The sequence below is a fragment of the Heterocephalus glaber genome, unplaced genomic scaffold (genome assembly GCF_053883595.1).
Source record: "Heterocephalus glaber isolate CG9 unplaced genomic scaffold, H.glaber_assembly_v1.0 deba00001547, whole genome shotgun sequence".
NCBI lineage: Eukaryota > Metazoa > Chordata > Mammalia > Rodentia > Bathyergidae > Heterocephalus > Heterocephalus glaber.
In genome coordinates this window covers 12,408,036-12,421,808 of record NW_028258340.1, presented here as the reverse complement: position 1 = coordinate 12,421,808, position 13,773 = coordinate 12,408,036, and the positions used below count along the sequence as shown (strand labels likewise).

The following is a 13,773-nucleotide window of genomic DNA, read 5'->3' as shown; positions in this document are numbered from 1 at the left end:
TAATGTGGCTTATTTTTTTGAACAGAGGAACCATTTATTATATTTCCTGTGGTACCTATGGCATCTAGGAATATATAACAAATAATGAATCAGAAAAAAATGCTGAAGACAGAATATGGCCTTGATGTTCAAATGATAACATGTTAAATTGTAGAATTCCTAAGTTCGCGAACACAATATTAGCATATCACCTCCACTGTAAAGATACTAACATGCCAGAAAAATTAAAATGAATTTCTTCAACCTCCATTGAGTCAAAAAATATAGGATATCTTTTATGAAGCTAGTAAATATATTTTTAATCTACTATATCCAACCTTAAAATCTTTTGTAACTAGTATAGTTAAACATGAACATTTATTCTCATAAAATAGAAATGATGATAATAATCAAATACCTGGTATCTCTTTAATTGTATTCCTCTTGAAATCTTTTTTTTCTGAGCTACAAGTAAAATGAACCTTCATTTTTAATTAATAACTTTTTTTCTCCAATGAATGAATGTATTTTACATAGATCAGAGCACCTGTAAACAGAAAGTTGAGGTCACCCTGAGCTATGTGCTGCTTTGTATTATGTAGTGGACTTGGCTCTTGGATGATCCCCAAGAAGATTTGGAGGAGTTCCCACAGACAGGACTCAGAGGCAAAAAATAAAAAGTTTTAAAGCATTTTACCGAGCAACAAGCAATGTAGTCTTTTGAGAAGAGAGTACACTGGAAGCGTTCCAAGACGAGAGGGCCTAGAAGCATGTGCCTTGAGGTCAAGGTTAGGTTTTTGTTGAGGGCCTAGAATTTGAGGAGGAGTTAGGAGTCTATGACTGACAGGACTCTTTCCAATCAATGGAGAGTCTCCACCCTCACATCTGGAGGGAGAGTTTTTGAACTTACATGGGCCTAACTGGAACCAGCATGGCAACCAAAGCCTATGGGGAGGGAGGCATCAAAACACAACACAAATGTATGTAATTGAGGCCTCATTGGGTTGAAAAGATCATTGCAGTTTAACCTGGGACTTTGTGTCCCAAGATGTAACTCTGTGGGACCGAAAGGGGCAAGACTGCATGAGGTGGGTGGTAATGGAGCAGGGAGTGCTCTTCTCAGGAAGTGTAGGGACTCCAAACTCAGTAAATGTAGAACTGGCCTTAGAATCTTCTCTTAGGGGCTTGCTGCCAGTTTCCCAGCTCCAGCTCATTTCTAGCTAACTACCTACTCTACAAGTCTCACATGAAGTAATTTCAGCACACCTTTTGTCTTATTTCATCATATAACCTACAAGAGGGCCATTTACAACATAAACAAGTTGAAGCTATAACTTCAACAATGTATTCTCTAATATGACTGATATTTTTTCTTCTGAATATCATTTTTACAAATTGCTTCAATTTTTAACCTGTCACTTTCTCAGCAAAAGCAGATATCTTTAATTTTTATCTTCTCTTGAGAATGAAAATATTGTGTTTGTCATTGTGTATAGGATGACTAAGACAAAAAACTTCATGAGGAAGATCAATAGTGGGCAAGGTGCAGTGACTTGTAACTGCACCTTCAGTTTGTGTAATTTCATTGGTTACGTCTGTGAAATTACAATCACTCTAGCAATGCAGTGTCAGGGATTCTCATGAATACTTGAGACTATGCAAGTCCCATGTGTTGATAACAGGGCTCAAAGCTGTGCAATTTAAAAGTCAGCCTATAAGCTAGCATTTAAAATGATTTATATAACAAAAGAAACCTAGCTCATCATATTATTAGGCAATCAGGTCTGAATATCACAATGGCAAAACTGAAATACAGTTATACACGGGTGGTCATCTGTGTGACAAGCATTTGACCAGAGCCTACTAGAGATTATAGCCCCAATATACATTTATGACACATATTTTTCTCTGCTATGGGCACATCACATTTCCCTACACTGCTTCTATTAGGAAGGGTATTTCTGAGGCGTGACACATTTGCCATTCTTCTCCCCTTCTCAAGTTGCCTTCCCTGACCCACAGGGCTCCACCGCAGGTCTCATGGCCTCCTGAAGAAGTCCTTGGGCTACTCATGTTTCCAACTTCTTCAAGGCCAGTGCCATCTCTTCTCAGCTTTCCTCTTGATTGGACAGGGACCCAGACTTCCAACACAGCTTGGAGCAGCTAGCACACATGTATCACCTTCACAGAGGACATAAGAGTGAAACACTGTGTTGCTTCAGGTACTTAGTGACTTCCCCATAAGTATTGATGACTACATTCATAAACCAGCAGGTGCTGCTGTATGTCAAGGGCAGACAACCATCAGGTCAGGTTTGTTACTAAATCTCCAAGTCCATCAGTCCATCTCTTCCACATGAAGAAAGTAGGCCTTGCGGCTTCTCCCAGAAAGGATCTCTCTTCCTCACTCCCTTATTGGATGCAGGTTTAAATCCCAAGATGCTATCTACCCTGTATTCTCTGGGATCCTGTCTAAATCTTTTCATTTTGATTAAAATCTCTTCTTGAGTTTATTTAAGACATTTGATTGAAATTTTATATGACAAGTTTAATTAATGATAGGTATTATCATTATCCATGCATAGAGCAATGCAGCCATATTTTTCTCATTTCAAAGACAAGCTTTATGGTTTCATTTAAATTTTGTCTTAGAAAATATAGCAGAACATATCAAAGCAGGATAAATTGCATAGCTCACCTCTAGCCACAGACATTTCTTCCAAAGATCCCAGACTTCATTTCTGTGCATAAACTTTAGAAGTACAGAAGAGTGGGTCATTGTTTTCTACAAGCAGTTGCTCTTTAGAATTATGCTACATTCAAAACTTCTGCTATAAATAAACAATGTATTTACCAACAAGTTAATTTTTAAAACTTTTCATAAAAGAGCTATATTACTTCATGAACAGATTATGGATTAGTACTACACTAATCACCAACTGTCAACCTTATGAGTACTGCAATAAAGTTCCAAAAGCTGTAATTATTATGTCACTAATAATTATGCTGTAGACATATAGGATTTCACAACTCCTAAATCTTTTAGTTATGGTTTAATTTTTTGTTTAGGCTTTTGGATAGTTTGCATACATTTTTAGTTGTGTGAAAGAGGTTGGAACATAAATATAATGAACACAGTTCAGACTCGCAGAACTCCCTACACTGTGATTTATAAAAACATTCTAGCAAAATTCTTGGAAGCACTGAGTTGCCTAAGACCACAAGCTCAATGCTTTTGTTTTTGTTTTTTTGGTGCCGGCAATCGAACTTGGGACTTTGCGCTTGTGAGGCAGGCGTCAGAACCACTGAGCTAAATCCCCAGCCCTCAAGCTCAATGCTTAATGACCAAATAATTTAGAAATTAGAGAATAAATATTAGACAGCACAATATATCCTGGTTGGTTCTTCATTCCAAGTTCAATCACAGCAATTCATTTATATTTTATGTATCTTATATTTATATTTTAAATTTTGAAATATATGTAAGAAATTTTTTTAATTTTTAGTGATTTATTTCAATAGAAATATTTCAGAAAGCTTAAATTCATTTTAAATTAGCTTATGCAAACACACTGAAGACCACACACTCACATTTGCATATTAAAAAGAAACAAAAAGTGAGAGAGGAACCAAGCTGCACATCACTTAAGAAGGTCATAGTGCAATTGAATGCTTCATCATTAGACTATCTCAAGTTGATTGGGATAAAGAAGAATAAAAATGGCTTGTGTTTTCCTGTGTATTATTGTCATTGGGTAGCTATCCCTACAGATGTCTGATTTCCTTTAGATTGTGTTGTGAACCAGATCACCAGCCTCTCCACACACATATATTTCAGTAGTTTGTCAAACAATGTCAATAAGGTACAGAAACACTTGAGAATTTGGTGATTTATCAGCTATTTTACAGTCACATGTAAAAATAATTATTGGACTATATTTGTTAGTAGTTCTAGTTGGTATATTCAGGGAAAACAGTATTTGTCACCTGGTTCTAAAGCACAGCTAGTATTTACAGTTTTTTTAAGGAAAGAAGTTCCACCCTAAAACACTCTAATTACATTTTTAAAAATCCCACCACTGCTTTGCGGTCCAAATGACTAGAATAAAAATTTAAATTCTGCTAATAACCCTCAAGGACCAGTTAACCCTTTCATTTGGGTTTAAAGATTATAGATCTACTGGCCTACTCTGGAACATAGTAGCCCTTTTAAAAATGTGAAAACAGCATCTTGACACAGATAAAAAACAGCAGCACTAGGCCTTCTAATATCTCAGAAAAGCAAATTATTTCTAAGCTTTTCTTTCACTGAGAAATTGAGTCTAGTGTCTTAAATTCCCTTTAATTTGTGTACTGGAGTTGAATTACTTTCTTGTATACTATTTTCAGGCAAATAATAACTGGTAGGCTTGTTCAATCTGGGTCTTCTTTAAGTATAAGACTGAACAGAAATACATCTCATTTCTGCCCAAAGGGACTGTCATTACAAGATTTCAATACTTTAATGAAACCCAAACAAATATTTCTGGATGCACCTTATTTTTTAGGGGTTTTCCAAAAAGCCCTTATCATTAAACCTATGCTCAAGACAGTAAAATAAAGAATGAACTCAGCTGAATGGATGTTCTTCCAAGTTGTTTTTTGGTTTTTTTTTTTTTTTGTACCAGGGATCGAACTCCGGTCCTTGCGCTTGCGAGGCAGGCAGTGGAACTACTGAACTAAATCCCTGGCCCTCTTCCAAGTTGTTTTTAAGGGTTTCAGTGGATTTATTTTTAATCTCCTATCTGGAAAGAGAAGCAGGGACAAAACTTGTGTAAAAAAGACCCAAAAACCAAGGAGGACTGCAACAAGTATCTGGCAGTATCTGTACAGACTTCCTTAGTCCTGCTGTAAGATTAAGCTGGTGGAGAGAGGGATAGCACACTCCTGAAGTAAGAGGGCAAATGATTATTGTCATACTCAATGCCCTAAAATTGGTCTTCATTGGTAAGGAGCTGACCAAACTTTCCCCTCATTACAACTTGAGATATAGATGTAATGAAATTCCTTTCAAAACATTTAATACAAGTTTGTATGCATAACTCTCTTTCATTAGGACCCTTTAAAGAGAAAAGAGTCATTTTAGACACAAGCCATTTTTAGGGAGCAAACCCAAAAGGTATTTAAATCATTTTGAAAAGGTTCACATGGAAAGTAATTTATCATCAGTATGATTTAATAGCAATTTTTGTCTATTAAAGGCTTAGAGAAAACAATACCACTCTGGCTGGAAAAGAATGAATTTACTAAGTTTGAAAGAATAGAAAACAAGAGGGGGAAAAAAAGCAAACCCTAAAATGTCACTAAAAGAAGTCAGACAAACCTCATCACCTGCTTTGTATGATTGATTCATGCAACAGTAGCATTATTGCTCCACTGTGACACAGTTGAATTGGATTTATCTCCATTTTCAAAAAGGGATCCAATTATGTCAAAAGCCTTTGAAGCAGAGGATTTCTTTAGATTATCTTCTATTAAGCAACCCTGGCACCCATTGTTTACAGAGGATAATATGGTGGCTTAAAAACTGGTTGTAAAGAAATGTGGCTCAAAAAAAAAAAAAAGATGAATAAATTCTTTTAAAAAGCCAATGGACTAAATCTTTCAGTATTGATATCTAGTTAACGATGCTCTATAGTTTTGTTTTCAGTAATAAAATGTGTAGACTTTACAGATTTAACCTTAGAAAAAAAGAATTATGCTAAAGGCATTTAGCCAGGTAAATTCTAATAATCCAGAAAGAGAGGCTACTCTTTGAGGGCCCTATTTCAACTAACAGATATCCTAGAGACTGTAAACATTTTTCCATTTTTTTCTTCTATGATGATAATGCTTCTTGGGCTCCTTTATAAATCTTCCTCAAGAGGAAAAGAACCATTTATAAAAGCTTTGTAACAATAAATACCCTGACTCTTGACATACAGAAAGACCCAATACCAATGTAGTCCATAGAGACAGTAGTGCAATAGTTATATGGCATATTCCACACAGGAAAAATATTTACCATTGGAGCACATGTCTGGGAAAGAGAAAAAACAACAACAACAACAACAACAACAAAACCACATTCAAACTCATTGTTTGAATCCCTTTTTGTAGTATTTACACAGTGAAGACAACAAAATGGGAAGGTGAGTTTGATCAGTTCTATTTCAATTTTTACAGTTTAGAGGTTACAGTAAAAATAATACTCCGAACCAAGGGGAAAGATTTGTAACCAAATCAGTGCTCAAGAAGGTCATTATGTAGTTAATTTTACAGTTTTAAATAAATTGTTAAATAGGATTGCCTCAAATTGTATTTGGGCTAGTATATATACTACTATAGCAGGCATAAAAGATGCCAATCATTGTGGTTATAAACCAGCTTAATTTAATATTTAAATGAATTTCTAATGAGTTTTTGACTAGGGTAGAAACAAATGAGCTTAACATTGATGGAAATTTTTAGCTTTTGACAATTGAGGGTAATAAACTATCTAAATATTTAATATAGTTTGCTGACATATTTTGCTTGAATTATAATATTTTCTGAATTATAGGTTAAAACTCACCTATATTGATTCAAAATTTGCTTCAAAAGAGAAAATAATCCTAAAAATCAGAGTCTGATCTTTTGAATGGATCAAGGGAGATAGAAAAATAATAATGATTTCTACTGCACTGTGGGGTTGATCTTCCATCAGTTGAAGACACTATGCCTATTCTATCTGTGAACTGTTAATTCAGTTTGAATACTATGCTTACTCTATACAAGCACTCGTTGTTTAGAGCTGAAAATATCAAACATACCTTCCATCTTAGCTCTGTCTCTCTTTGGCAAAACCATGATGTCAGCCTCTGACTTCCAGTTGCATATTTCCACAGGTATGGTTAACCTAAAACATATCTACTTTAGCTTATTTATGACAAACAAAATAATAATAAAATTCACAGGGTTCTTACTCACAATTTCTTTTAAAAAAGCAATACACTTAAAAGTTATTTCTAAAGAGAAATAAAGTAAGGAAATTTTAAAAATGCAAAACAAAAGTAAAATGTGCAAGATCTCTATAGTAATACTGCTGGCTATGCAGACGATGTCTTTCTATGTACCCAACATGGGTTAAGCTTAGATCGTTAACTGAAAAAAATCATTCAGCACAGGCAATATTTTGCCCTCTTCAGCCTGTCACCAAAACCCAGAAACAACGTATTTCTATCATATGACAAATGTATTTGAACTCTTAATATCTTCCTAAACAAAAAAACAAAATTTATAAACACTCAGAAAAAGCTCTTGCTTTCCTTTTGATAAATTTTTAGCCAATTATTATACATGTAGTATTTTCTTTAAGTGGACTTGAGGGCAAAATATGATACACCATACATTTCTCTAAGACTATGTATGTGAGAAATTTTATGTGAGGCCCAAAATAATAGAGGTCTATAAGCAGGCATCAATCAAGAAACACTTCTCTCCTTAGGTCACTACTAAAATTTGTGCCTCACAAGGATATAATATTCAATGTGGAATCTTTTTTCAAATGCTATTTTTTTGTTATAAAATCTAAGGTACCTCACCCCTTTTTATTAATTTTAAATTTAACATTTATTTTAGAAATTGAATGCATTATTGCATAGAAGAATTCTGTCAAAACTGCTTAGTCAACTACTGCCAAAATATGGTTTCATGTAAGGGAACTATTAGTAGGTTTTCAGAAAAAATGTTTTGGTAAGCTCATGGTGAGTCATGTAAGGAGGAAACGTTTGATACTTAAAACTTCCAGAACCTCCAACTTTCACCTTTATCCCTCTTAAAATTATTGTCTTATGATAAAACATAAACAAGCAATCTTTTAAACAAATACAATCTTGAATCTCATATTAAACAAAAACAAGTGAATAATTGTAACAATGACAACAAAAACACTGGCCTTATGCACATTAAACATTGTAAAACAAAATACCCTGGCAAAATATCAGTTTTATCACCCTCACTGATAAAAACCATCTGTGACTGGGAGAAGGAATATAATTCAATCAACTCAGGGAAAAGGCTAGTTATTGTAAAATCTTCTCAGGAAAGTTTAGCTTGGGATTGCAGTTCTCTATTAGGCAGATCTGTGGTCCAACAAAAAATTCATGTAAAGCTAAGCTTTAACCCCAGTTAGAAACAACCATGTTTTCTGGAGCCTACTTTAAGAAACTGCCTGGCATATGAACACTTAGCTTTTGTGCCTCCTGCAGGAAATAATGTTTCCCACACTGCACTAAATTCAAAAGTTTAAAAAGATGTCCCCTTATCCAAAAGAAAACAAACACCTCCCATCCAAAACAAACCCCTACAACTTACATAATTAACATTTCTAATTCCTACATTCTTGCTGTTAGAAAACAAGTGAGAACGAACTACTGGAGGGAGAACAAACCTGGGCGGGGCCTGCTGGTATAATCTCTAAGTATCTGTTCACTGCAGTTCAAAGCCAGATCCTGATGTAATCCATAAGAAATGTTTTTCCTTTTTTAAACTGTATCTAAAAAAGATAATTCCCCCTCTGAAATTAGTACAAAGATAAAAGAAATGCAAATTAGCTACGATCTATTTCAAGCACAGCACCGCCAGAAGATTCACACACACTATTTGGTGTTTCATGTTGGTTTTCCTTTCATTCTTTTAAGGCAGTGGTTTCCACAGGTCAGTTCAGAGATAAGAAGCATGGTTCATGGCAGTTTATTTTGTAACTCCAATTTGTTCTCTGGGAATATCTCACTTCATTCCCTGAAATTAGTGCTTTTTGGTTCAGAACTCCAAGGCTGAGATGGTGCCTCGGGCTCTTCCTGGCACAGATGGCCTCTGCAGCTGGCACTCTTTCTGCAGGTCCCACTCTCACTCAGGAGCAGGGTTCACCCCGTCTTCCCCAGGTTTCTACTCAAAAGTCATCAAGTTTGTAGGAACCTGTTGTTCGTTGCTTTGGCAGGCAGCACTCAAATGCTTAAACCACAGCATTGCATTCATCCTACTGCCAGCTTGAAACTTGTATGAATTTTCCTTTTCAGAATCGGTCAGCAGGAAGAGGTCTGCATGTTCTGGATCATCAGCCATCATCACCATCCATCCTACTACTGACACATTCTTATTTGATGTCAATTTGAAATGTTTGCATTCTGTAGCCTTCAGAGACTTGGCAGCATAGTAAAAAAGTTGTGTTCCACACAAGGCTGCCCAATATTTTGTCCAAGATGCCACTGTTGGCTTTTTACCTTCTTTTAACAAAGTTTTCCTCCTGAGAACACCTTGAATAGTAACTGCTCCTGGATACAAATGTACTGCCAAATCTTCTGACTCTGCAGAACTGCTGGCCTTCATGTGGCTTCGACAGCCATTTCGTCCCACTCTTGTCACCGGGCCGAGAGAATGGTATAATCTGTTCCTTTCAAAAGCAGGCCGTGAGGTTTCCTCACTTAGTTCAGAACCATCACTGCTACCAATTGATATTCCACTAGAAAGAGTGGAACTTTCAGCTTGGCCTTGAGATGGTGCATGAGGCTCCATGACGCTATCATCTAACAGATGTCTTGGCCCTGCATTTGGGAACATTGCACTCTTAAACTCTGCTGTGTTCATTTTATGAATGAAATTATAACCCAAGCTGTGACACTTTCTGTGTCCATGTGGAATCAGGTTCCCAGGGGACGGAGGTGTCTGTGGCAGCAAGGCTCCTTCAGCTGCTATACTTTTTCTTCCACTTGGTGGTAATGCGCCTACTTCAGGACCTACTAAGTCTTCCCTGGAAGCAACAGACCGTGGTGTGCTTGTCCCTGGTTCTATCTTTAACGACAGCTTGTAATTATCATCTTCCACAAATTTTTGTAGTTCTTCTATATACTGAACAGAGTTCAGATACTTTTGGACATGAGGCAACATGGGAATATCATATTCACAGGACTGCTGTAAATCAGAAATTATCTGTAGGATGTTATTCATTAAATTTGTTCTTTGCTCATTTTCTAGAATGCTGCCAGTTGATGGATATGCTGAATCAATGTATGTTAAATCTGACAAATAGATACCTAAATAGGGAATGCAAGATGTCATCTTTAAGCTACTTATATAGTCTCTGAGTCTTTTGTAGTTATCTTCTTTACTCATTACATACTGTAATTTTTCAAAGGTAGTTTTGTCTTTTTGACTTAATAACGCCCATGTTTTAGTTAACCTGAAAATTGGGGCACTCTGTAAGCCAGATACCACTGCCATAAGTCCATGAAGATTATTCAGCTCATACAGTTTCTTAGCAGTTTTAATATAATGGCTCAGAACTTCTGCTCTAATTTTTAATGTTTGAGCATGAAGAATCTCTCTAACAACCCAAAAGCTCACATGATTAAATCTTCTTGTGAAGGCAACTGCATTTGGTGCAGAACTATATTTTTCTTTTTTACTCCATCCACAACTTGAGAGCTCATCTGGTTGAATAGCTTTAAATACTGGGATGTCCAATAGTGTCATCTGACCCGCATATTCTTCTGGTGTAACCTTAAGAACATCAAATAGCACCGCATCAAAGCTTTTCTTCAGTTCAGAACCTTTGTCACTTAATGCTTCAGAGCTGCTACTTTTCTCAGAAGCGGTAGCTGGAATATTAACATTGCTTGCTTGTCCGTTCTTTAAGTCCATGCTTCCCTCATCAGTCCCTGACCCTATGTCAGCAGCAACAGAGGACTGATTACTTCATGTCCAGGGCCACAGATACATTATTTCTGGCAGCCGGTGCGGTCGCCTCGGAGGATGGAAGGGGGACGCCGGCCTCCTGCTCCGCCGCTGCCGCAGCCGCCAGGGGTAGCACAAGCCCGCCCGAGCCTCCGGCGTCTCTCATTCAGCGCCCGCCGCCGGCGCTTGGGGGAGGGGAGTGTGCGAGATCCACCCCGTCCGCGCCTGGGGTGGAAGGGGAGTGCGGACCTGGCGGGGGCGCTGTAAGAAATTTTTATCAGTTCTCTTTAAATCAATAAGTTAAAAACACTACCTTGGATTTATTTTCTTGAGAATGGGGACATACTGTCTCATTTTTTTTCTATTGGGGCAAGAAACATAGAGCAGGAGATCTATTCTTTCAACAAATATTTAAGGATAGAGTATAGTACTAAATATAAGTACAACATTGTACAGCAAATCTCTTAGAAATTTTCATCTTGCATGATTAAAATGTCATACCCATTGAATTGTAGTTTCTTGTTTTAATTTGCACCTTGGCAAACACCATTCTTTTCTGTTTTATGACTTACTCTTTCATAAACCTCATATATATCATAGTTTTCAATGACCAAGTTTTTCATCGGCTGGGTTAAATTTATTTAAAAGTATTTTACTATTTTAATGCTAATATAAATGGATTTTTTCTCACTTTTGTTTTCAATTTGTCCATTGTGTAGAGAAGTGCAGCTGATTTTTATTAGATGTATTTAACTGATCCATAAAACATAAAAATTGTACATATTTATGGGATATCATGTGATGTTTTGATACACCTATGAGTATGCACCGTGTAATGTTTAAATCAAGTTAAACACATGTATTATCTCAAACATTTGTCATTTCTTTATGGTAGAAACATTCAAAATCCTTTTGCAACTGAATTTTGTGTCTTGATTTTGTATTCTGAAACTTCACTGAATTTATGACATAACAATTTTTGTGTAGACTCACAGGATTTCTGTATATAAGATTACATTATCTGTAACCAGGAAAAAGTTTTATTTATTACTTTATTACTTGAAGGCCTTATATTTATTTGTTTCTTGCCTATTTGCTGTGGCTAATACTTCTTGTAAAATGTTGACTAGAAATAACAAGACTGGGCATCCTTGTCTTGTTTCTGATCTTTGTAGAAAAACTTTCAGTTTTTCACTATTGAGTATTATACCTGTGGGCTTTCCATACATGAGCTGAGTTATGAGATAATTTCCTTACATTCCTAGTTTGTTGAATGTTATACTCATAAAAAGATTTTGCATTCGTCCAGTGAATTTTTCTGTATCTGTTTTGATGAGCATTCAATTTTCTACTTCATTCTGTTAACGTGGTTTATCATATTGATTGATTTTCACATATTAAACAATTACGGCCTCTCAGAGACAATACTTTTGCATCACAATTTATGCTTTTGAATTCATTTTGTTATTTTTTTGTTGAATATTTTTATCTATGTTCATTAGGAATATTAACTTGTAGTTTTATTCTCTTGTAGTGTCATTGCTTTTGCTATCAGGCCTCATAAAATGAATTTGCAAGTGTTGACTTCTCCACACTTTTTGGAAGAGTTTGAGAATGATCAATGTTAGAGAATGGTAGAATTTGTTGGTGAAGTCATTTGGCCCTGCACTTTTCTTTCATGGGAGTTCTACTGATTTAATCTCCTTACTAGCTATAGATCTGGTCACATTTATCTTTTTTTATGAGTTAGTCTTTGTAATTTATATCTTTCTAAGTGTTCATTCCTCCTAGGTTATCCCTTAGCTTTGGCTTATAATTGTTCATAGTGTCTCTTATAACCATTTTTACTTCTGTAACATCAGTTATAAAGTATCTTTCATTCCCATTTTATTTATCTGAGCATTTTTCTTTTGAAGTTAGTCCAACTAGAGCTTTATTAACTTTTCTGTTGTTTTCAATAACACAACTCATACTTTCATTGATTTTTATCTACTGTATTTATATTCTCTTATTTTATTTATTATGGCTCTAATTTCTATCTTCTTCCTTCTGCTAAACATCAGTTTCATTTGCTCCTCTTCAGGTTTGTCTAGGTTTAATGTTAAGTAGTTTTATTTTTTAAAAGAATTTAATAGCTATTGATATTAATTCCCCTTTGAATGCTTTGTAGAATTCATCTGTGAAGCCATCTGGTGCTGGAATTTTCTTTGTTGGAAAATTTCTAATTACTACTACAGTCTTTTTTAGTGACCTCTATAGCCAGTCTATTTCTTCTTGATTCAATCTTGGTAGGTAGTATGTTTCCAGGAAATTATGAATTTCTTTGAATCTTGCATTCTGCCTGCATACAATTGTTCATCATAGTCCTCTACATTCTTTTTAATTTCTGAAAGCTCCACTGTAATATACTTTTGTTTCTGATTTTATTTGAGATTGTCAATTATTTTTTCAAAATTACTCAGCCTTATTTTTCCTATGGATTTATATACACTCATTTGATTTATTTCTACTTTGATCTTTATTATTCTTTACTATTTCCTTTAACCCATTCACTTTTACTCTAGGCTATTCTTTTTATAGTTCATTGATGTACAATATTGTTTATTTGAAACCTCTTTATTTGAGCATTTCTCTATAAAGGTCCCTCTTAGAACTCTTTTTGCAGTATCCATTAAGATTCTGTACACTGTGTTTTCATTTTCATTTGTCTCAAGATACTTTTAAATTTCCATTTAGATTTTTTAGTTTCCACAGATTTGTGAATTTTCATAGATTTCTCCTATTTTTCATTTCCAATTTCATATCACCGTGACTGGAAAAAGATACTTGATATGATTTCAGTATTCTTAAATTTGTTGATGTATTTTCTATCCTAACATATTACCTACCCTTTAGAGTACTCCATATGCTATTAGATAAAATGTTCAGTATATGAGGTGAAATAAAAATATATGATAAAGATTCAAATTTTTAAAATTATTACAGTAAGACACATTGTCATTAATATCCCTCACTTTGAACACACTTAAACCATCATTCTTGCCACTTTCTTTGCTTAGTTTT

At 35.2% G+C, this 13,773-nt stretch overlaps 1 protein-coding gene and 1 pseudogene across 14 annotated transcripts in view; one reads left to right on the top strand and one right to left on the bottom strand.

Moving 5' to 3' along the window:
• Cfap47 (cilia and flagella associated protein 47) overlaps positions 1 to 13,773 on the top strand; it is a 512,210-nt gene that overhangs the window by 465,130 nt on the left and 33,307 nt on the right. The gene's annotated exons all lie outside the window — the stretch shown is intronic.
• Positions 8,446 to 10,831, bottom strand: LOC101710932 (ras-specific guanine nucleotide-releasing factor RalGPS2 pseudogene; annotated as a pseudogene).